This window comes from Arvicola amphibius, chromosome 4 (assembly GCF_903992535.2).
Source record: "Arvicola amphibius chromosome 4, mArvAmp1.2, whole genome shotgun sequence".
NCBI lineage: Eukaryota > Metazoa > Chordata > Mammalia > Rodentia > Cricetidae > Arvicola > Arvicola amphibius.
Genome location: NC_052050.1, coordinates 60,733,223 through 60,757,171, shown reverse-complemented (window position 1 = coordinate 60,757,171; position 23,949 = coordinate 60,733,223). Strand labels below are relative to the sequence as shown.

The window sequence follows — 23,949 nt, the reverse complement described above, 5'->3', positions numbered from 1 at the left end:
AGACAAACACAGGAGTGAATGATTAATGAGTGAATCAGTGAGTGAAAGGGGATTGGAAGCAGCAGGTCGTTTTTTGAAGGTATTTTTTGACATATATGCTAAAACACGGTTTGCAAAATACCCTGAAAAATAGAGAAAAACAAACAGATTACTGAGTGTCTTAATGGGCTCTGACAGTGCTCACATGTTGGTAGGATTCTTCCCACATGTTGGCTTTGGTGGTTGCTGATTTTAAAGGCTTTGTTGAGTTGTCCATATTTAGATGTATATCCTCCTTTTTTGGACTGATAACGCCAGCCTTTTCCTGCTTTGTAACTAGTTATTCATAAATACCAATGTTAACATCTTCAGGCTTTTCTAGTCAAGTGGATTTGCTGTAATTTGCTTAATACTGCCCTTTGTTCCATGTGCTGGAACAAAGTGATGTAGTTGGGTCTGTTTTGTGTAGAGAGTCTTTTCTGATGTTTAAGGTGATTTCCTCAAAATGCCACTGCTGCTGTTGCCATCACCGTGAAAGACTCCGGCATGCCTGCAGTGGAAAAAACAGGCTTCCCTAGCTTTCCTCGGCTAAGTAGGACACTGTTCTTCTTTCCCTACTATCTAGAAACTTCTAGTGCTGAAAAGAACCTTGGCAATGAGTCACTGGTCTGACCTCCCTGTTTTGACAGAAAAGAAAACCAGAGCCCAGAGGGGAAGTGAGTCCCAAGGTCACACATCAAGAACCTGCTACTGGTCTGGTACTTGGGTTATTGCATCGGGGAAGAATCCTAAGCTGAGCTTGCCCATTTCATAGATGAGAGAACAGGTGAGGAGAACCATTCAGCCTGTCCCTACTCTCTCTCTAGCTGGATCAGTAACAAATAGGCTCCTAACCACCCCTGTATCATGTATATTGCTGTGCTCATGGGTCCAGGGCTACTACCCAAGTCACCAGGCTGAGGTCGGCTGGCCATAGGCTCCCTGCTAACCCTCCCCACAGCTCTTATTCCCCTTTACCATCTCATTTTCCAAAGGGAAAAGCTGAGGATCAAAAGCAGGTGCTTCAAGAGGGATAGGGCTGAGTTCAGGCCCCTTGGGGTCATAGAGGCAGGGGTCTCTATGCCTCAGGTTCCAAGTTCACAGATCCAGCTGTGGTCTGTTAGGAGCTGGAGAGGTATAAGCACCTATCAGAGGTGTACTATGTCTGGAATGGGCTACAGTCAGTCCAATTAGAATTTTCCTTCTGACCTGAGGTTGACTCTAGTACCTGGGATGAAAGGGAGGAAAAGAAACAGATGAAACAGTGGTTCTAGAATGGGAAGGGGGTTTGGAAGGAAGAGACTGGAGGAAGGAGAAAAAGGAAAATGGGATAGAAAAGATTTAAGTCAAATGAAGGAAGTAAAGAGAAACTTCTATGGGCCTCAGAGTCAGGTACCCAGAGGAAAGACTAGGGACATTAGTCTCAGTGGGAATGTCAGGCCAGCTCGTGCTGGGCACCTTGGGTGTCTATATAGGGCTGAGTGCTGTTCTAAATCCTTCTCCATAGGGAACGGGACAGAGAAGCCACCAGCCTGGACCCCATATGCCACCTTATTTGGTTTGAGTCCTTCTGACTTTAAATCCAGCCCTAGAGACCCTTGTAGCAGGCCGCTGTGGTTTCTGATTCCCCACCTAAGGACAGGGCCCTTTTTGACTGTTCCCTGCCAGTACTTCTGCCCTGAGTGTTGAAACTGTGCTGAATATGGACGTGGAGATTTGTGTGATATGTCTGTACAGGTGAGTTGCTCCTCTGTGTGTCATGTTTTGGGATGTGCCAATGTGTGTGCCTCTAATCTTCCTCACCCCTTGTTTATGTTTTGAGACAGGGATCTTACTATGTAGACCATGCTGGCCTCCAACTTGTGACCCTTCTCCTCCACATGCATATTCCTGTCTGGACAGACATGCCTGTGCGTCCTTCTGTGGGTGTGTGTACATCTCTGAAGGTATGTTTTGGGGGTTGGATGCACAATTGTGTATCTGTATGGGTGTGAGCACATCCTTCCTCCTAAAGGCCTTGAGGAGACCCAAGAGCCAAGCTTTTGTGTGATTCTCAAGGTTGTAGGTGGTAGGTAAAAGTGAAGTATGGCCTTTTGCTGGGAGGGGTGCACTGGGAGAGCAAAAAGAATGAAAAGCTTAGAAGACCGTCTTCCTTATGGTCTCCAAGGAGATCAGCCTGTGAAATGATCCGCACGTTAATTAAAAACGATTATATCCTGATTGAGCTGTTCCTGCTCAACCCCCAGCCAGGAAGAGGCTGAGGCTGAATAGAGGGTCTGGATAAGCAGGGTCCAGCCACAGACTCAGGACCCAGTTTGGAAGGCTGTGGCAGGTGTTGGGGGTACATGCCCAGTTGGGGCTCCCCCAGGCGATATCCTTAGGTCCCAGGAGCTGGACGGCAGCCATCAGAACCCCATGGATCTGTACTTGTGTATCTGGTGCTACATCATATTTACATAGCTGTGCATGTTGGTGTGTGTGGTTGTTATTACAGAAAATGACATGCTTCATGTTGGGAACTCAAGGCGTTATACAGTTCTTTGGCCTTGAGGCCCAGTCTGTTTTCTTAGTTCTTAGCTGCATCCAGACTCCCACCTCTTCTGCAGGAGCTCTGGGAAGCCAGGTCTCAAGACCGAGAGAGTCCTCTCGTTCTCCATCGTTCTCCATGTCATTGGAGTTTCTTCTTTTCTGAGGCCATCCATACATGGTGTTCCTTCATGTGGGGAATTTGACAACTCACTACCTAGGCAATTGTCTGACTTGTGTCTTTTGTGCCAACCCCTCATATCTTGTCTTAGATGATGGTGTAGCAGACCAGACACAAGTGCTAGGGCCTGCAGGCACTGCAGCCACACTTGGGGTGCACACACTAAGATTTCTCTAGGAAAGCCCAGGCCTGGCATTGCTCTGCTTTGCTTGGTTATCTCACCTGTTAACCGAAAGGACTGCTCTGGAAGCGAGGAGAGGAGCAGTCACAAGCATCCGGAGATAGACGTTCCTGTAAACCTGCTCACCTTGGCATCTGGGATGCGCACCTACCACTGCTCTTCTTCCTACTCCTACACACTAACTGGCTGCCTCTGCCCCAGGCCCACCCAGCTTCTCTGGGAGGGAGAAACTCCTATCCAAAAGAATCCAAGGCCCCTGTCCCAGTATCTGAGCTGCATTTCCCATTTGTGGTGGTAGCTTTTCCTGGCAAGTCTGTCAGGAAAGTGAGGTGGGCTTTGCTCAAGTGTCTGGCGGCCCCTGGCACAAAGGGACTCATCTGTATCTTTACATCCAGGACATCTGTGCCACCATGGGGGAGGAGTTAAGCGTGCTGACTGTTGAGGAGAGGGACAGCTGGGGTTCAGCTAAGTCTCAGTAGGAGTGCTCACTGGAACCATCTAAGGTTGCCTCATTAAAAGTGGGATGTTTGGGAAAAGGGAGGGGGTACTCCTGGGATGGGCCCCAATGAGATTTATTAGATCTGACCCCATAATCTTAGGGGGAGCGTGACCAGGGAGAGGTTTATAAGCCAGAAATAGTACCCAGAGAGTACAGAACTGGGAAGGAGGAAGACAGGTGTCCACTCATCCCACAAAAGTCCTTAGTACCCAAGTAGACTGCGTTGCCTTGCCTGTCCCAGTCATCCCTGCAAGTCGCCACCTCTCAGGGAGGGCCAGTTTCAGCTGAGTTCCTGCCTTCTGCCTTCTTCCCGCCCGTAATGTCACTTCTCCCTGCTGCCATGGGTCAAGGCATGGCCCACCCTGTTTAAAATGCTAATATGTTACCTTGTTTCATCAGGAAGGTGAATATACATGCTTATATAATGCCAGTCCAGGCGGACAGTGCAGGTCAGGCCGTGCAGGCCACTTGGTCTTCCTGGGTTCTACAACCAGAGTACCTGTCATCTGCTTTCTCAAGACCCAAAATTTAGATGTGTTCGTGACACATCCTGTTCAAAATCATATATCAGCTGATTTAGTAACCCACTTATGGGACAGATAGGGACCCTGGGCCACCAGTTTGCTGCCCGATGAAAGCACTATCACCACTAGGTTACTGTGCTGCCCTGTAGTATAGGTTGGGTGTGGATGGCATTCTCTCATGAAATTCCCTGGTCCTATGAGATCCTAGCAGGACTGGGGTCAGAGTTGATGCAGTGGCCTGGGAAAGGCAGGTAGAAGTAGGAAACACAAAGTGGGGTTTGGGTGGGAGGTGTGGGGAAAAAGTAGGGGGAGAAGCCTTGTTAGAGCCCTTCTGTCGTGGATGCTCTGGCCACAAGAGCTATTGCTGGGCTAGTTTATAGTCTAGGGCTGCAGCCAGAGCCCAAGTGGCTGGGAGAAACTGTGGGAGGAGGCCATCTTGGAGGTGAGATTGTAGAACAGGTGCTGTATAGAGGGCATCCAGACTAGGCTGAACTAGGTCAACCTGACCTTGTACTTGTGGCTGTTGAAGCTATATAGCTGAGTGCCCATTGGTCTGTCCACGAGGCCCTGCCCCAGAGTGGGTGTCCCAGAGGAAAGGGACTCACTGCACAGTCTTCTTTGCCAGAGAAGGAGCATGGCAACTCTATATTCTGGACAATGTGTTTGAGGCCTAGGGCGCAAGATGGGGAGGGGGTGTATATGTGAATGTGAGTAGCTCTAGGTCAGAGTGGCCACAGAGCAAGCGCATGTAGCAGCTGCAGTTGACAAGTGCTCGGCTGTGACTGCTGTGAAACATTATCTGGAGGGCACTGGTCCTAGGCAAAGAGCATGACTGGCTCAGAGGTGGGAACACCAAGGAGTCTAGGGACATTGGCAAGTCCACATCATCACTTGTCTCTCCCTTGAGTCTTCTTATCCTCTTGCATACCTGCTTCCAAGGATATGGACAGCCCAGGAGCCTCTTCTCAATACCCTTGGTTCCCCTCCCCACTGGGGCTTCTGAGGACAGACAGCTAGAGGGATGCAGGGCTTAGCCTGTTCCCTAATCACTTGCCTGAACCAGAATCTCTGACCTGCCATTCTTTATACCAAGGAACCCTAGGTCTTACAGGGAAAAGATGTGGTTAGTCCTGGGGTCCTTAATTAAAACCCAACAGATTATAGCACTGTAAAAGGCACAGCATGGAGAGAGGTGTATAGCACCCCAGAGCCTGGGTAAGAAACTTCTGGGTGCCAGGGCCCAGCCTCTCTTAGTTCCTTTCTTTAGACCCTCTCTGTTGGTAGAAAATTCCTTCTCCATTTTGCTGAGGTAGAAACAGGTATGCAGAGATCACATGCCTCTGTCTTGGAGGTCTGAGGATGAGCCCTGGCCATGGCTAAAATGCACTCCTAGGATCCTGAGTGGTGTGAGGAGTAGGAGAAGAGGTGCTCTGCTGAACTTGCCAGGTGTTGCCCATGAGTACACACAATGACTGAGCCCCAACTAGCAGCAGGCCTGAAACAGAAGTAGGTTGGGACAAGACAGAGCTTCCTAGGACTCTCATGTCCTAGGACCCTAGGGATATAGGAACAGATCATAGCTCACTCTTGTGGCTGCAAAGAGCCATTTACTGAGGGCCGTGCTCTGAGCTGCCATTCATGTATTTTCTGCTATGTGATACAAACATGCCTCTCTGGGCACTGGATCTGCAGAGGCTTGTTTTTCTCCTACAGTTCATTGTAACATTATGATTGGCTGAGGAGGGCAAATAAACCTCAGAGAGAAGGGAATGAACCTTTAGGTCCCTCTACCCCTCTCTGAGCCCATTTTTGTGCCAGGGCCTTTTCCACTATTCTCATCACCTACCACTGAAGGTGGGTTCTGTCACACCCCATTTGACAAAACAGCACACAGAAACCTAATAGTTGACAGATCCGATCTTTAGGAAAACTTACCTTGTGTTTCCACAACTCTGCCCACATGCTCTCTCTCTCTTATAAGGGCCAATCTTCTCTGAGAGCTGACGCTGGAGGTAGCCTTGGCTTGAGAGGGACATCCTTGGATAGGCAGTGTTTGGTAAACACTTGGCTTAAAAAATACCAGGTTTGACACAAAAATCTACTTTTTACTTTTCTTTTTAAAAGCCAGCTGGTTGTCAGGTGTGGTACATGCCTCTAATCATAGCACTTGGGAGGCAAGGCAGGTGGATCTCTTGAGTCCCAGGCCAGCCTGGTCTACATGGTTTGTCCCAAGTCAGCCAAAGCTACACAGTGAGACTCTGTCTTGTTGGGGGAAAAAAGAAATGGAACAAAAGAAAACACAACTAACTAATGATAAACTGGGTTTAGAATGTGTAGTCAAGAATTCTCTACTCCCTACCACCAGAAAAAGAGGGTACACAGGAGGTGGGGCTGTCATGAGTAGGTGATGGAAACAGGCATCACGTGCTTGTGGAGTGTGTTCTTGCCTGTTAAGTGCTTGGTTGGCAGGGCCTGAATACTACTAACACAGTTGTGTTCTGTGTGTTCTGGAGTGAGATTGCAGTTACTCAGATGACCTCACAGTGTCAGAGCACCAGGAAGGGGGACTTTTGTTCTCACTGTTAGCAGACCAGAAATCTGGAGCTCAATGACATACATAGGTCCTCGTCGAGTGGGACTGGCGACAGAATCTTGCCAGTCCAGTGTCCCATTTCATCTCAGACACAGAGAAACTGACTCTTAGGTGTGCTTTCTTCTTGTGCATTTTCAAGAACATTCTTTTAGTTAATATGCAGGAGAGACTTCCACATTCTTCTACATAACCTTTTGCTGAAGCGACATTGTGAGATAAAAAGGTCCCAGGAGAACCAGTGCAGTTTGGACTATGAAGGACAGAGAATATCGATGCAGTAGGCTGGGCTGTTCCCAGGAGCGAAGAGGCCTGGACAGCTCTGTTGATAACAGCGAGGTGTGGCCTTGGCTCACTGCCATCTTGTGCTTTAGGACCATGTGTTCATTCACATCCATGTTTAACTCCCATTTCTGGGTGGGGATGCATTTCCTAGAAAAGGAAGGTGAGACAGAGAGAGATACAGTGAGTCTCCTGAACAGGACTGGGAGGGAAGAGGGCTGGTGGGGGACAGATGTCAAAGCTCTGTGTCTAGGCAAATCTAGCTCGTTGGGAGGTCATGGCCTGTGCTGAGGGCACAGTGGAGGGCATATTGAAGCTGTAGTCGCATCCATCAAAATGGGCTCTGGAGGTTCCAGTTAATTGAGGCCGGTTCTAAATTGGGAGGCTTAATAAATGGTAATTGTCCTCCTGTGACAGCAGACCAGAGTTACACATTGCCACCCGGACAGATCAGGAATTATGCAGGTCTTCTTCCTTTTACTATTTGGGAACTCTGAGAGTTGCCCCACAGAGGCCAGGTATCAGGAGCACCTGGTTCAGTCCAGGGGCTCAGAACTATTCTGTGTAGTTCCAATGTAGAGGGTTTGTAGCTTGCCTGTGTTTATACTGAGCTTCTGGGACACTCCCAGAGGCACATTTGTGTGTGCTGGTACTGGCATACTGTCTTACTCTCTACTCAGCTACCTCCAGATCCCCTTCCCCGAGCACCTTACCTTTACCACAGGACAACATGGCTTCTTGACATAGCCAGGCTTACTTTTACCCAAGGGGACTGGGCTGCCCAGGGTAGAGTAAACACCCCATCTTAGGGAGTGTTCAGGCAGATACTGAATATATTGTTCTCACCTTCCTAGTTCTCTAAAGCCCAAAGTGCTGTGATTGAGCTTCTCAACAGTTGGCACTGAGTAGGCACTAGGTTGCCAGGCTTGTTAATTTGGACTATCTGGGGGCTGACAGTGCTTTCCCTTTTTGGCATTCTCAGAATGTGATCTAAAGACCCCCAGCAAGGTTGGGTGAGGTTCCCAGTGGGTATGGATGTATCTTTGTATAAATGGTGGACAAAAATGTCCATGTTGTTCTAAAGCACAACATGGCCCTACTGTGCATAGGGCCATGTTTTTATCATGTGTGTGTATAGGTGGTGGTGCTTAGCAGCGAGGACATGGTGGGAAGGGGTTGCTATATGGACTCACCCTGACTATTCCTTCCAGCTCCAAACCCTCTCACATTCCTGCCCCAGGCAAGATCCTCTAGCTCTGTGGTTCTCAGCCATCCTAAGCTGTGACACTTTTACAGTTCCTCATGTTGTGGTGACTCTAACCATAAAATTGTTTTCATTGCTACTTCATTATTTTGCTTCTGTTGTTATTTGTAATGTAAATATCTGATATGTGACCCTTGTGAAAAGGTCATTTGCTCCTCCCCCCAAGGAGTTGCAACCTACAGTTTGAGAACCACTATGCTCCCAATCACCTGGGGTTCTACTCCTGGGACAGAGGCATCTATCAAAGTTTAGCTCTTGACTTCATCCCTGCTCCTAGGAAAGAGGGCCCAGCACATGACTGTGAGGTCTCCAGGAACCAGAGAGACGGAGAGGAAGCCTGTACAATCTCTTTTCAGGAGATCTTGGAGAAAATGGTCTCAGTTCCTTCAGCATGTGAGCCAGGGCGAGAGGCTTTGCCTCCATGTTTCCAGACAGGAAGTGGAATGGTTCCAGAGCCAAGATGTCTCTAGAGACAACACAGAAAGCATTTTCTGGAGGAGGTAATTTCTGAAGATGAAGTAGGGGTACATTTGAAAGTGAAATGAGAATTCTTCTGGAGATAGACTTTTTTGTTTTGTTTTGTTTTAAGATGAGGCTTTTCTGCATTCCGAGTATTGCCAGACGTAATATTTCTGAGAATGGAGCCTTTCTAGAGATAAGCTGTAGTGCCCCCCTGGATGTGGAGTGCTTGAGGAGGATGCTGGAGTATTTTTGGAAACAGTGGGGGACTTCTGGATTTGAGGTCCTTCTGGAGGTAAAATGAGCAATTGGAGATGGGATGGAGCATTCTGGAAAGCTGCGTAAAGTTGGGGTGGAGCTGTTATGGAGAGCATTAACATTCTGGAGATGGGTCATAGCTGAAGATAAAGAATGTGTTTCTGGAGATAAATAAAACACTTCTGGAGATGGAACATTTTGGACCTATGGAATTTCTGGATTAAAAGGAAGCATTCCTGAAGAGAAAATGGGTCATTCTCAGAGATGGTGTTTTGGATCAAGGATAGTAATTTCTTGAGATGAAGAGGCATAGCCAGACAGGTTGTTTGAAGAGATGAGAAGGTCTCAAAGGATCCAGAGACCCTCCTTTCCTTATACCTGTTCTGTGGAGGTGGGCCTGAGGTGCAGAGACCAGTACTGCCTTTGTCTTCCTCTAGGCCAGCACGGGAAAATCCTAAAGGAATACTCAAGCCCTCCCAGTTCTGTTTTTGGGATACACACCCCATCTCAGTCTCGCCATGGGATAGCCAGACTCGAGTGGTTAGATTTTATTCAATTCAGTTTTGTTAGCGCCAGCTGAGGCTCCCTTTACGGCTCCCGGCAGTGGAAGCCTTCACTCTTTCTCACAGCCTCCCGTACCTTTGGGCACCCGAGGCGAGAGGATGAGTGGAGATCGCAAGCATGACCTCAGGAACAGGCCCAGCTGCCTGCCCTGGCTGGTGGTACTTGGCTACCTTTGCCCTTTTTAGATACTGAGGCCTGTCCCCACTTGAGCTGGCCTGGAGCCCTGCAGTAATGATTTCTGTGCCTTCATTGAAATTTCAGCCTCAGTGAACCTGCCTCAGAAGTGTGAGGAGGGAACAACCCTGCACCAGCCTGAGGTGCCCCTTCCCTGCCCCAGAGGGGAGGGTGGTGTAAGCACAAGGTGCCAGGCTGCAGTCTAGGAGAAGGTCTAGGTGGGTGGGTTCAGGACAGTTAAGGCAGACTGCTCTGCATAGATAGACTTCTTGGCCCTGGTGGATTAGGAGGTGCTTAGAGAAAGCAGAGTCCCACACAGGCCAAGAAGTGGAGGTGAGTTGTGAGGGATGAATGATTGGGGTAGCCTGAGGAAATGGGGTCTCAGGAAAGCCTATGCCTCTTCTTCATTTGACAAGGACCTAGGGGGAGGATGGGCTGATACTGAGGTAGTGCCTGTTAGCTGATGGCAACAAGCCCAGATCCTGGCTCAGGACTGAGGAAAAGCATTGTGTGGGTAGGGTGGACTGGCTGGGAAGCCCATTTTTCTTACTGCATGGGGCTAGATCCTGCGTGGGTGCTCTCTCTCCCTATTTCCCCATCTTGGGTGGTCTCTGGGCTGGGTCTGTCTACTGTGGGAGGGAGAACAAACACTGCTCCTGAAGAAGGGCCCTTTAAATGGGTGTGGTGGTGCACACCTGTAATTCTTGCACCTCAGGAGGCAGAGACAGATGGATTGCTATGAGTTCCAAGCCAGCCTGTTCCATATAGCAAATTCCTGGCCAGCCAGGGCTACATAGTGAGACCCTGTTTCAGTCAAAGCAAGAGCAGCCTGCTCATCTTAGCCATATTTGTTTGGATACAGGAAAGCTACTATGCAGGGCCCTCACCTCATCCACACTGGCTCAGAGCCTGCAGGAGTCCAGAGAGCCTGTATTGGCCCATGGATCTTAGTCTTCATCTGGAAAGTGGGTCAGTTTGGCTGGAATTGTTGGGACTAAACCGACCTGCAAAATACTCATAGTTGCAAGTATAACTAACTCATAGTGAGCACATGCCTAACACCTTTCATACATTTGGCGTGGGGCAGCTACAGTCCTTGGTGTTATTTCTCAGAGGGTGGCTTCCTGGTGCCTCGGAAGCATCTGGACACAAGCACCCTGATCAGAGCTGCTCCACCCCAGCAACCTTGGTTTTGTGACAAGACCGAGGGAGTTGGAGTGAAAAGTGTAAAGGGGTTGAGGGAGGCTGTTTATTGTCTGCCCACTGACTCCATCCACAGTAAGCTTCTGAAGCACCAGGCCACTCAGCATGGCTCACAGTGCTAGCTGCTTTCCCTGGCTTTATTCACAGCCTGTCCTTATTGGAGTATGTGACTGTGGCTACCCTCCAAGGGGGAGAGGGGACAGGGATGGCTAGACAGGACAGGACACGTCAGCCCTCAGGAGCTGAGGAAGTGAAGGCGGGTGCAAATGGAAATGACTGTCCCATTTGCAGCCCTTTATTTCATGACTCTGACAGGCGGGGTGAGGAAGAAGAGGGTGAAGACAGAGGTCTAAGTAGACAGCCAGCGGAGGGGTATCTGAGGCAAGGCAACCAGGCCAGGGCTGCTGACTGGGCTACTGCACCACCCCCAAGCTGGCATGCTTGACTTGTTGCAGCTCTTGAGACCCCATCCTAGAGCACATTCCGACTCCTGCTTCTCCTTCCTCAGTAGAGCTCTGCTTCTCCTTAAGAATGTTTAGGTTCTGCACCATCAGCCTTACCCTAGAGGGCTGCCTCTTCCTTGTACTGGCCAGGCTGGAGGCTGAATCAGTTGATGACCAAAGGCTGCCAGGGGTGGGTCCAAGGCACCAGCCCTACTGCCAGTCAGCTGCTAGAGCTAACCTCTCCACCTTGGTTGCAGATAGGGCTGTGGTTGTGGGGCCCTCATGCCCAGAACCACCAGCTGAGCTGACATGACTCATCAGAGCAGGCAGCTTTATTCCTCACTATAGGGAGGGTGATGGAAACATCCAGATACTGTGGCCCCACCCAACCCATGCCAGAGGGGACAATCAGGGTTAGAGGTTAGTGTCTGAGTGAGTGGGTATTCACTAAATTGGGCTAGACCTTGTGCCCAGACTCTGGGCTTAGTGTTTACCCAGGAGAGCCTTGCAAACATGCAGGGGAAGGTGTGCTGTGTGGGCGGGTCATACTGAACAAAATTCTGTGTACCATGCTGCTCCCATGGTCCAGGTCCCCTCTGAAGAGAACATTTGCCATGCATGGGTTGTCTGTTTTTCCTGTCATCCAGAGAACCCTTGTATTTCAGGGCCAGCAGTGTGCTGCTTTCTCAGAAATAACCACCCAGAGACACCTACTCTGCACCCTGACCTAGCCATCTTCAGAAAATTGGAGGTCACATTCCCTCCTATGGCTGTCCACCTACGCCAGCAGAAAACGGGCTCATCCCCTCATTCCTGGAGCTGCCCAGGTGAGAAGTGATGTTGTACTAGGGCTTTGTGCAGGTATAACACTATCAGTAAATGCCTTTGAGGTCCTAAAACCAGGCATAGAGTGAAAGAATGTCCCCCCTGACCACAGGGCCACCTGGGATTTGAACTCTTGGAGCAGAGTCCTGTAAAGGCTATGCCTGTCAGGACCTAGCTCCCGGAAAGGAGGCCTGGTGGACAATGCTATTTTGTGTTTAGTTCTGCCCTCCACCCTGTCACCGACCCAGGCAGCAACCCCTGGGACAGATCCTGTCTTGATTTTCTCCAGAACAAAGCAGGCTCTGCTAGACACACCAGAGCCAGGCTGCAGTGAGAGGGGATAAAAGAAACCCAAGCCTGCCTTTTGTTACTCAAGAAGGCATCGGGGGAGATGGATTTACCCTTGAACTGTGATGGTAGGCCACCAGGAGCCTAGAAGGGGAGGCTGAGGCAGAGGTACCTGGGCTGTGATGTCACTCTTGCACCCCCACTCCCATCAGAGCATCAGGAGGCGGACACCATTTTAGTACTTAGCACGCATTCATACACACTCATGATCACATATGTTTATGCATGCACACACATCTCTAGTCATACGCATACCCTATACTCGTGTCTTCCATCTAAACCAGGCCTGGACCATCTGACAAATAGGGGAGAGGAAATGGAGAAAAGGAAAGAGAAAGATTAGTGGAGAGAAAATCCAGTTCTGAATACCTTAGTTACCAGCTCCTAATGACTCACAGGGAGGGCTAAGCCATCTTCATGAGGAGGAAGTCCCACCCTCTGGGCCCCCTCTATCACCCCACTAATAAGATGGGCCCTTGTTCATGAGTCCTGAGGCAGAAAGAAGAATCAAGGACTTCTCAATAAGAGAAAACTCCCTGGGTGGTTTTGAATAGTTGCTTTTTTTGTGGTGGTGAGGGACATGCCCTGCCCTCTTGTCCTTGTCCTTCTCGGCTCTGCCCTGGCTGCCTCCCTTCACCAGCTGCGTCTGGAACCGCCTGTGCCCAGGTCTCCACATGGATGAGCATGTTTCTCAAGTCTTTTATTGTTCCTGCCCTTCCCTTCTGACACCCTTAGCTTAGCAGAGGCCACAGGCAGCCGTGCATCTCAGGAAAGTCAGAGAGTCCCCGAGGCTTTTCTCAAAGGCTTTAAGCTGGTGCTCAGTGCTGAGGAAACAAAGGCACTCTCCCTCCATCCAGGGTGTTGGGCCTGCGGGCCAAGGCCAAGCTCATGGCCGTTGTTGCAGTGCCTGTGGATGGGAAATGAATGGAAACAGACTGGCTAAGGAGAGGGATGGAGGAGAGAGATGCATAAATCCATTTATCAGACACTGCATATCTTAGGCAAGCACATTTCAGCTGTTTGGCTTTTGGCAAGCTGGTCCTACCCTTTAATTTTCCAATAAAAAGGAATTACATTTTCTAAAATGGCAGTAACCAGCTTCATGTCAGTGTCTCTTGTAAGGACCATAATTTCTTTCTTGTGTGTCTGCTAGCTCTGAGGTGGGCTTCTGTGGCTATAGGCAATGCGAATGGGGCCAGAGAACAGGGCCATTGAGGCACAGAACAGATACCAGGTACTCCATGAGGCTTGGTCATGCCCTTTGCAATCTGGCCTGTTCACTCCCAACTCAGGACATGGTTCTAGGTGCAAGGGCTAGAGGCTCTGGGACTCACAGCAGAAACCTAGTACTTGAAGAACAAATGTATTCTTGCTGCAGAGGTCTTGAGTATCTAGCATGTTGCTCAGAGGATGTGATCTCGGCTGGAATTAATGAAGAAACAAACAAATGAATGCTCTTCACTATTAAATGTCCTAACTGGATGGACTTACTCATCCTCCCTCCCCTCTAAGCTCTGGAACTAAGTTTATTGGAAACTATCAAAAATCCTGTCACCCTCACTACTTTTAACCATACACATTGTTTTCATTTAAAAAAAAAATTCTTTTTACATTTATTTTGTGTGTGGTGGAGAAAAGGGGATACAAATGTTACATTAAAAGTGTGAAGGTTAGAGCACAGCTTACTGGAATTAGTGTTCCCTTTCTGCCATGTGGTTTCAAAGGTTGAACTCAGGTCCATAGGCTTGGGGAAGAGCATCTTTGCCCTCTGAGACATCCTGAGAGCTCATACACACTGTTTTTAGTGTTTTATTTGTTTTTCCAGACTTATTTATTTTATATGTATGAATGTTTTGTATGTATGTATGCATGCATGTGTGTGCGTCTGGTTGTAGCTTTGCCTTTGGAGGCTACAGATGGACCCTAGCTGCTCTCCAGCCAGGGCCAGCCATAGGCAGCACAGAGTGGTGTTGATAATGCTTGCCTCTCCAAAGGGTTGTGTCTTTTGCTTTACACATGCCATCATTCCAGTTCAAAGTTTAGACAAACTTATGCTGGCAGAAACCTGACTAATGAGCACTTACCAAATAGTATTTTTAATGATTTGGGAACAGTCTTCCCTGTTCTGTGCATAGTTCTAGGCCTTGAACATCTTCATACCCCTACCGGGTCCACGTTCCTCACAATGAAGACAGCATGGTTCCAGAAGGATGAAGAAGCTCCTGAGCCATAGTAGCTCCCCGTTGCTGGTACCTAGGTTCTACTAGGCCAGTTTGTGCCAGTAGAAATATGAGGGTTCATGGGATACGGGGCTTTAAATCTCACTGGTAAGTGCTTTTCTCAGGCTGCTGCTGATGTAGGGGGAGGTAGCCCCTCATCCAGGCATGAAGGCCATTGGGGTTCAACCAGCAAAAAAATGTGCCCAGTGTACGCCCCTACCCTGGGGCCCTCTGAATCACAGCTTCTGGGTAATCCGGGAGTCTGGATTGTCTGACCAGGTGTAGCTGATGTTAGCTTGGCACTGGAACCAGCAGGAGCAGAATAGGCTAGAGTCATGCAGGTGAGGCCTGGTTAGCCCTGAATCCGTAGAATCAGTGCCAAGCTGGTGCTCTAATAGGAAGGGGAAACTAGTAGGGCATAGGAAACTAGACTCCTAGCATCCTAGTATGGTGTGCCTTTGAACTCCATCTCTCTGTGGATCTTTATATTAAAGTGTAAGCATTTAGGGAAGGGAGGCATTACAAGACAGAGAATCAGAGCAGGAACTGTGGCCTACTGCCCCAAGATGTGGCTGCTCTGTCAATATTGACATGGGCCGTGAGTAGGCCCTGATTACCACTGGAGAAGGTATGTCCTAGGACATGCAGTACCAAGTTCTCTGGATTCTTGCCATTCTGGGACACTTAGCTGCTCTGCCAACTCACCTGTGAACACTCTCTACTCTTTTTAAAATTATTATTATTACATTATTTGTGTGTGTGCGTGTGTATGTTTGTCTGTATGGGGGCATACACGACATAATGTGGAAGTCAGTTCTCCCCTTCTGCAATGGAGTCCCAAGGATGAACTCAGGCCTTCAGGTTTAGTGACATGTGCCTTACCTGTTGAATCATCTTGCACCATCCCCGTCTACTTACATAATCTTGCTTAAATTCCCAGGGTCTTTTTGTAGCAGGAACCCCTCCAGTGATTTGATGACCATGAAGTTGGTCAAGGGCCTAAAGGTACTACGGGATCCCTTTTGGTCACCCTGATGCTCAGCTCGGCCCAGAAAGAAAGAGCTTGTCACAAAGAGAAGGAAGAAGGGAAAAGACATGCTTGCAGAGTATCTCGTCTGAGAGCCAGTGTCGGTCTGCTTTTCAGAGATTGGGGGTGGGAGTGGAGGAGGGGTGTTTAAAGGTCTGCAGCCTGGAGTAAACCCTCACCTTCTGTCTTGGAGGTATGTTGAGCTATGGCTGTCCGTGCTCCTCCATAGATTCTTGCTTGGAGCTCCTGCAACCATTAAGTAGTCCCTGACTGTCCCTGTCTCACCCAAAGATGGTGGCTTCCTGGTGATAACGTTACAACCTGTTCTTCAGCATCATTTGGCAAAGACTCCACTATGCACAAGTGCTCACAACACAGGCTTTGTTTTTTAAAGATAGATCTGCCAAACAAATTGCATGTATTAATTCATTACTGTGTTTCTTATTAATTAAGGATAGTTATAACTGCCTTTCAGAACATTGGTGGGAAAGCCAGGAGGGCCTCCCAGAGGGGAGATTCACTTGGGGTGAACACATTGTACCTCTGAAAGTTTTTAGAAGAGATGCTGATAGCGCATGGGCCGACCCACATCCCCAAGCTCAGGCTGGCTGCTTGTCATTTATCTAGACACTGACTAGTAGGCTTGTGGGAGATGAAGGAACTGGTCTTCAGCCCTGATAGTGGTGACAAGACAGGTTAGTGCTTCCATCAGTCAGGATAAGATGAAGCTGGGGTCCTCTTCTTCTGCCCTTCCTTATTCACCTAAGAGACAAGGTGACCCGTATCACCAGGTGTATTCCTGCTTTCTAAGTCTTTGTAGGCTGCTTGGGGCCAGTGGGTGGATGCCCAGGTAAGTCATTATTACTGTGTGTATTGTCACACCAAGAGCTGCATAGAGAGCTCAGGGACCAGTAAGTGGACACATAGTCCAGAGGCATAGGACGTAAGGAAGACTTTCTGAAGATGGTGCTGCTCCATGAAGTTTGGGGTGTTTTTAAGTATTCTGTTTTGGTTTTTTTGTGGTTCTGGGGATGGAACCCAGGTCCTCTACCATTGAACCATACACCCACCCCCCGCCATGTCTACATTTTAAATGCCTACTTTGCACCATGTGCTAGGTACTTTCTACACTGATTGTCACTTCCCATTAACACAAGCCACCATGTGAAAGAATCTCCGAGTAGGGGCTAGCAAAGAACCACAGGTGGGAAGGAAGGTTACCACATCCAGCAAAAGGAACAGCAAATGCAAAACACTCACGTCCATGGAAACAGTGGTAATGTGCCATCCTTTAGTAGACGTGGTCCTGCAGTTGAAGGCCCAGGGGCCTCTGCCTTCCAGTGCTGTTAGATTCCCAGTGACAAACACACTTCCAGGCCAGGACTCTGTTCTTGACCAGGAGATGGCCACAAGGCTGGGGTGTGCATCACACAGCAGCCTCCAGTGTTTATCAGACCTTGCTGTCAATCCTGCTGCACCCAGGTTCAAGACACCTGCCAGAAAGGCTGAACAGAGACCAGAGTCTTGCCTGTCAGCAGGGTTCCCCAGTCATCCTGCCTGCTGCCCAAGCTGTCTCTAGGGACAGCCTCCTGAGGGCTGGGATTAAAGGCGTGCTTCACCTCGTCTGGCCTTGCTTTCTTTGGGATTTGAGACATGCTCTCTCTGGGAACCAGGGCCTGCTCATTAGGCCCAGCACCCTCTGCCTCCACCTCCTCAGTCCTAGGATGATTACAGGCTCTCCTGGCTCTTTATGGGGGTGCTAGGGATCAAACTCTGCTCCTCATGCTTGCCTGACAAGCACTTTGCTGACTGGATCATCTCCCCAGGCAATCTCAGACTCTTATGTCCACCATTTGAAAAATAAGATAATGGTATTTGTGACCCTAAACACATTTGCGCCTTCAGCCTCTAGCAGGTCTCTCATGCTATGTCTGCCCCAGGTCCTGGGTCCAGATTCAAGTTGGAGATAACTCTTGAACACTCTGGGAATTGGAGAAAAGTTCTTGGTCTTCTGCAGTAACATAAGCTTGTGTGTGCACACACAGACACTTTTTATTTAATCTCAGAAAATCATCACATCTGGGATGGGTGTTTGGAAGGCAGGGGAAACCTGTTTGCGGAAAGGCTACCATGCTGATAAGTTCAGACCAGCCATGTTGCCTCTGTGCAAGCCTGGCACCTGGAGTGTTTTGTACAAAAATATGTGGCATACCTCTCACCAACTTCACTTTCTCACTTTCTGTAACTCAGGTTTGTGGCATTGTTGAAGTTAAGAAAGTTAAGTATATCACTGCTGAAAAGCTGACCTACAAATTCTGCCATTCACCCTATACATTAGACTCAAAAGGGCTGACTTCGCCTTGCTGAGGGGCAAAGGAACCTGGAGCGGGCCAGTGATGGTGTTCATTGCTCCTGGGCTGAGAGGCAAGGCCAGGTGCTTCCATTTTCAGGCGGGGGCAGTTGGAGGAGTGTAGGCCTAGGCTGCTTCTGCGTTCTCAGGCATAGGGAAGGCTCAGTCTAACTGAGGATGGTTTACCATACCTGGACTGGCAGGATAGGAAGGTGTGAGGGGTGAGGAAGAGCACTTGAAACCAGCATAGCATTGGATGGTCCGCCAGCAGAGCGGCCCTGGCCACGGTAACCTCAGCCTTGACCTATCTGCCGCCCAGTTCATGCCCATGTTCCTCCTTTCTGTAGCCCCTTAGTCTCTGAGGCTTTTCCAGGCAGTGGGAGCACAGGCGAACAGTCCTCCTTTTGCATCAGACTTCCTGCCCAACCTGAGGACCATCTTTCCAGCAGCAACCCTTGCCACTTGTAGCTAAGCAGAGGAAGTTGGGACTTGCATATTGGCTCTGTGGTACCTGTAATCGGCCCTATAAATGCTGCTTCTGGGGCCTACTTGAAATATACTTGCTTGTGCTTATATTAGCATTCCACCAAAACAACCCCAGGTGCTGGCAGAAGGGACCAGGACCTCCCCACCCCCGCCCTGGGCTATGGACCAGCACAGTGTGTGAAGTCCATTGTAAGCTAACTCAAGTCCTAGAGGTGCGTGGCCCAGAGGCTTCCCCCTCAAGGCCTCTGATTCCCCATCTTTGGGAAAGGAATGAGCTTCTGACGCCTTCCTAGGCCTCCTCCTTCACTGTGCCCTCATCTCTTTCTTTCCAGAGACATTATAAATCAAACGGCTTAGAACGTAAGGCATCAAAAATTCTGAAACCTTCATCTATTATTAACGCTGACAGTAAATTCCCCCTTTGAGCGTTTTACATAGCAACTGTTACCAAGACTCACTGGTAGAGCTGCACTCAACCACCAAACCCTGGTGGCTCTGGGCGGATGTCTGGGCCAGCCAGTTTCTGGGTCATACTTGTTGGCCACATGAGCACCTGCCAACCTCTCCAGAGGCTGGTGGAGAAGTATCTCTTGGCTAAGGAAACAGCTGGCATCTCCCTGAAAGAGGGTCCCAGCTGCTTTTGCTGATCCCTGCTGGAAGCTCCTTGCAAACCCCAGCTCTAGGCCAGAGAAAAAGCCCCTGAAGCCTTCTGAGACCATGCCTAGGGGTGGGGATGGGGTCTGAAAGGGAAGACAGGAAAAGGCTTCATAGATACTAAGAGCTGTGCAGATGTTGTTTACAGACTCACCCACCTGTCAGCTAGACGTTCCTGAGTGACTGTTTGTCTGCAGGCGGTTTCTAAGCACCCGGGATTTAAAACAAAGACAAAAGGCCTAGTCCCTGTCGAATCCGGTTTGGTAGGAGACAGTGGAGTCGAGCTCGCATTGCAGTGGAGTACAAGAATCAATGTGTATACCAGGAACCCACTCAAGGAAGGACAGGCAGGGGTGAGTGGGTGGGAAATGGCTGCCCAGGGTTTGGAAGGATGAGTAAAGGCTGTGGGTTTTCAACAGAACTGGCATGTGACCGGGTCCTGGAGCAAGCATTAGCCCAGCAAGCAGATGGATTGCAGACTGATTGTTTGGAGATAGAGCTAGAGGAAAACACCTGAGCGACTGTTAATAAGGCTTAGAATGGAAAGCAAAGAGTGTTTGTCAGGGGCCCTGGGAGCCATGGGAAGTTGTTAGGAAGAGGAGCACAGTTAGCTTTGAGCGTGGGTGAGGCGACATCCACGGGTAGCTAGCTTGTTGCTGTCATTGTGCAGATGAGCAGAAGGGTCTGCCGAAGTTTAGTTAGGCCCTTGCTATCTGCCCAGCCCCATGTTGGGTAGGGCAGCACAGACTTGCTCTTCATTCTGATAAGGGCCTGGACCATGTGGGCCTTTCCTTGGGCAGAATGGTCAGGCAACAAAGCCTTGTCAGAAAACGGCAGGGGCTTGGGAGATAGATGGCTGGGAGTAAAGTGTTTGCCACACATTAAGAGACGCTGACAAAGTGGTGCATACTTCCAAATCTCAGTGCTGAGGAGGAGATGTGGATCTCTGCAGTGTTCAGGCCAGTCAGCTACCTCCACCAGTGAGCTCCAAGCCTCAAATTTAAGGTGGAAAGCAGTTGAAAAAGACATCTGACATCAACCTCTGTCCTCTGTACATACACACCCAACCAAAACAACAACAACAAAACTAGGACTTCCACACAGACATGGGGTCAGTGTCAGCAGGTCTCCTTTGTAGTAACAAAATAGTTAATTCTAGAAAATTCAGCAAATGGAAATCCTAGGAAAATGGGCTTTCTTATGCCCTTCCTTCTCCCCTAGTGCCAGGTCACTTTGGGTTATAGCCCTGGATGAGACAAATTGTGTGTTTTAAGGCAGGAATGGTACTCTGTATAACAGAACTTTTGGCAAACCTTACCCTGGTACACAGGGATACAGGAGCACTCCCCAAAGGATAAGTGGAGAAAAGTAAGCCACCAAAAGGCACTAAGTAGACACAGAGTGCTCGGTGCCTATTTCTAAGGGTGAGAGTTGGGCTTTTAATGCCTGGTTCCACATTCTACACCCAGCATAGCTCTCCATGCATTGCCTAAGGAAGAACTGGGGAGAGAAATGAGTGGCTTGTGTCTCTGAGGTAAGCAAGCAGGTTTGGAGATACACTGAGCTATGTGTGCTGGCCCTGGATAGTCAGGGCACAGGGGCACACAGTGCAGGGGACTTTCTGGAGTAGGTGGGCTAGGGGGCAGTGTATGAGAGAATTGAATGCATAACCTCTATTCATTTTCCTACGAAACTGGGTTATGGCACACTTCAGGAGTCTCAGAACTTGCTGGGTATCTGAGGAGGGGAAGGATTTCAAAGCCAGCCTCAACTATGTAGTGAATTCAAGACCAGTCTGGGTCACATGATATGATGTCATCTTCCCAGCCCCTCAAAGTTGGGGGACCAAGAAACAACCTCACCTACAGACTGCTGCTCAGACCAGGACCACAGGCTTGTGCTCTACAATGTCACAGGTGGATGGGGAAGACAAATGACTACGTGGTTCTAGCTGTACACTCAGTGTCATCATGGTGGAAGGCAAATAGGGAGGAATCAATGGCCTGGAGAGGGCTTGGCTTTTAGGGCCAGACATGCCAGGGCTTAGCCTCTCTGCCTTCTGAAGACTCCTAAAATCAGGGTGTGGCCAGCTGAGACCTGGCTGGCTCTGTGTTCTGCTTTGGAAAGGACCCAGCCCCACTCAGCAATGTGGGGGCTGGTAGCATCCTGCTATGTTGCCTGGCTTTGGTTTTCTTAGCTTTCATATAGCATCTTAGCTCTCTTCAAGCCCTATGCAGGCATCTAAAGTTATAATTGATATTAGACCTCCAGTACACGAAGTTCTCTCCAGAAAGGTCCTTTCCCTGTCTGGCCCCAGCTGCCCAGAGATGGCCTGTGTGCCTCTTTGTTTAGTAAGGGCCTGGCAAATGAACACTGCCCTTGGTCTCTGTTCTGCTATCCCAGGGTGGTGAGGGCTGGACACTTCAGCAATTTCTTAGGTTTCTGTGTAGTCACCAGACTGCCTCTGGAACCCAAATCACTTCAAGTGCTCACAAAATGTTTGATTTTTGTGAGCACTTGCTGTGTGCTATGACAGAACCAGGACTGGTCTGGGGAAGTTACTGCCACAGGGGATAGGGTTTTGGGGAGGGAATCCAATAAGATCTGCTAAGAGACCATCCTTGTGTGGAGATGACATCCCATGAACAGTGCGCGAGGCAAGTGGAGAGGATGGAGCATCCTGGGACAGTGTGCCCAGTGTGTACAAAGGCTGAGGATACAAGAAATCCCTCGAAGGCTCTTGTAGTGGGCATCATGGTTAGAGGGAACTGAGATGCCCTGAGCTAGGACCTCCTGAGCCCAAATACCACAGTCGACAGTCTCATGCCAGTCAGCTACCTCTGTACTGCAGCGTCAGCATCCACCTCTCCATTGAGCCAGCGTGTTCCTCCTGTGTGTCCTGACAAGACAGGAGGAATCTGCCCTCCATAGTTCCCATTCACCTGAAGAGCCATGGTTGGGTCCTAGTGATAGAGTGTGTAATATGTATGAAGCCCTGGGTTTTATCCCTAACAAAAAGCAAATACGTGCACAAGGCAGGAAATTTGAGAGTGGGGAGCTGCAGGGATGGAATTTGGCAAGCAGGCAAGCAAAGGAGTCAGTCAGGAAACAGCTTTAGGTTATAAGATCCAAGTAGACAGTGAATAAGGAGGGGTGGATTGTGTGTCTGAGAAGTCAATGCAGCACGTGCAGAAGAAGAATGGGGAGAAAAGTAAGCATCACCAACTTCCAGTGCCGCATTGACTGAACTGGGGGCCTCTGAGTGACTTGAAAAGGACACTGTCCAGGCGGTAGGAAAGCTGCCAGCATGGCTTCCTGTTGTTGTTTCATGTGCATTGGTATTTTTCCTACATGTATGTCTGGGTGAGGGTGTCTATTCCCCTGGAACTGGAGTTCCAGGCAGCTGTGAACTGGGAATTGAACCTGGGTCCTCTGGAATCAGTGCTCTCAACCTTTGAACCATGAGCCATCTCTCCAGGCCCCACTCCACACCCCCATGACTTTAGTAAGTAGATCACGCTTTCTGAACTTGTGAGTTGTGTGCTAACACAGATGACGGCATTACTAGCTCATAACTCTCCCAGCTGTGATCATGACTAGCCATGGTTGCTCCATGGGGAGGAAGAGTACATGGAAACAAATGTAGGAGAGCCAGGAGTCCCCAGAATATGGGCCATCGTGTGCCCCAGATTTCCTCCCCCTTTCCTTCTCCCATCCACCTTCTGTGCCTGTGGGTGGTCTGGTGACAGGGAGAGGTGATGAGGGTCACAGAGCCCCTACTCATGTTGCTGGGGCTTCAAGGCCACTGTAGAGTTGGGTCATGTATCATGGCTTCCGTGGAAAGCCTTTTGTTAAGGGAAAAAAACATCTTTGCCTGGGATTCCAACTCACATGACCTGAAACAGGTTGGCGGATGGCTCTGTTTCCCGTGTCCCCCAGGTCATCTGCTGAGTCACAGCTCTCCCTTTTCTGAGCGGCTGGAGACAGTTAGGTGTGAAAAACACCCTTGGCACCTACAGAAGAAGGATGGGCCTAAGCTGAGCCAACTTTCTGAGCACAGGGCCTCTCCAAAAGGCCTGGGAGCCTGTGCTGTGCACGTTTTGTAGGCAGGGGCAAAATTGCCTTTGAAGTTAGGAGTATTTGTGCCTTGTACCTCACTCTCTTTCATGCTGTTCTGTGGGAACTGGTAGCTGATACTTAATCATTGCTCAGATTGGTGGAGAAATGAAGTGGATAGAGCAAGGATATGAAATGGGTACAGAGACAGACTTCAGCCTTTAAAAAAAATTATTGTTAATTATGTGCAGGTGTGTGTCTTCATGAAGGTATGTGCATGTGAGTCCAAGCATGCAGGGAGGCCGTGGTGTCAGAGCTCTTAAAGCTCAAGTTGCAGATGTTCTAGATGGGTGCTGGGAACTGAACTTGGATCCCCTAAGAACAGTAAGTGCTCTTGCCTGCTAAGCCATCTCTCCAGTCCCCAGACAGACATCTACTCTTGTAACTCAGGAACAGCTATAAGATTCATGCAAGCCTAGTATACATAATCCTTGGAACCCAGAATGTTTCTGATTTACAAAGCCAGAGAAGTCAGGATATAGGCCACCAAGAACCTTGAAGGCCCTCGGAGTAGTCTGGAGGCACTCAGTGTGCTTCATCACAAACACCCTAAGTACCAGCACAGTTTTCTCTATTACTTATTCTGTGTGTCTGTGTTAGGACCAAGAGATAGATGGCTCACTGACATCATGCAGCGATTTGGGCAGGCAGATGGGGCAGCACCATCTGAAGAGCCTTTATTTCACAGAGGACGAGAGACAGGCACATGGCTGCACAGCACCTGTCCTCCATTCTCCAGTAGGGCCACCTGGCAGCTT

General features: G+C 49.3%; 1 protein-coding gene across 3 annotated transcripts in view; it reads left to right on the top strand.

Moving 5' to 3' along the window:
• Positions 1-23,949, top strand: part of Rai1 (retinoic acid induced 1) — a 99,628-nt gene that overhangs the window by 37,410 nt on the left and 38,269 nt on the right. For 2 of the 3 annotated variants that reach the window (XM_038327345.1, XM_038327344.1), the window contains one exon: positions 669-805. The exons of the other annotated variant lie outside the window; for it this stretch is intronic. The gene's annotated coding sequence lies outside the window, so the exon portion shown is untranslated. The remainder of the gene's footprint in view (positions 1-668; positions 806-23,949) is intronic. 3 annotated transcript variants of the gene reach the window in all.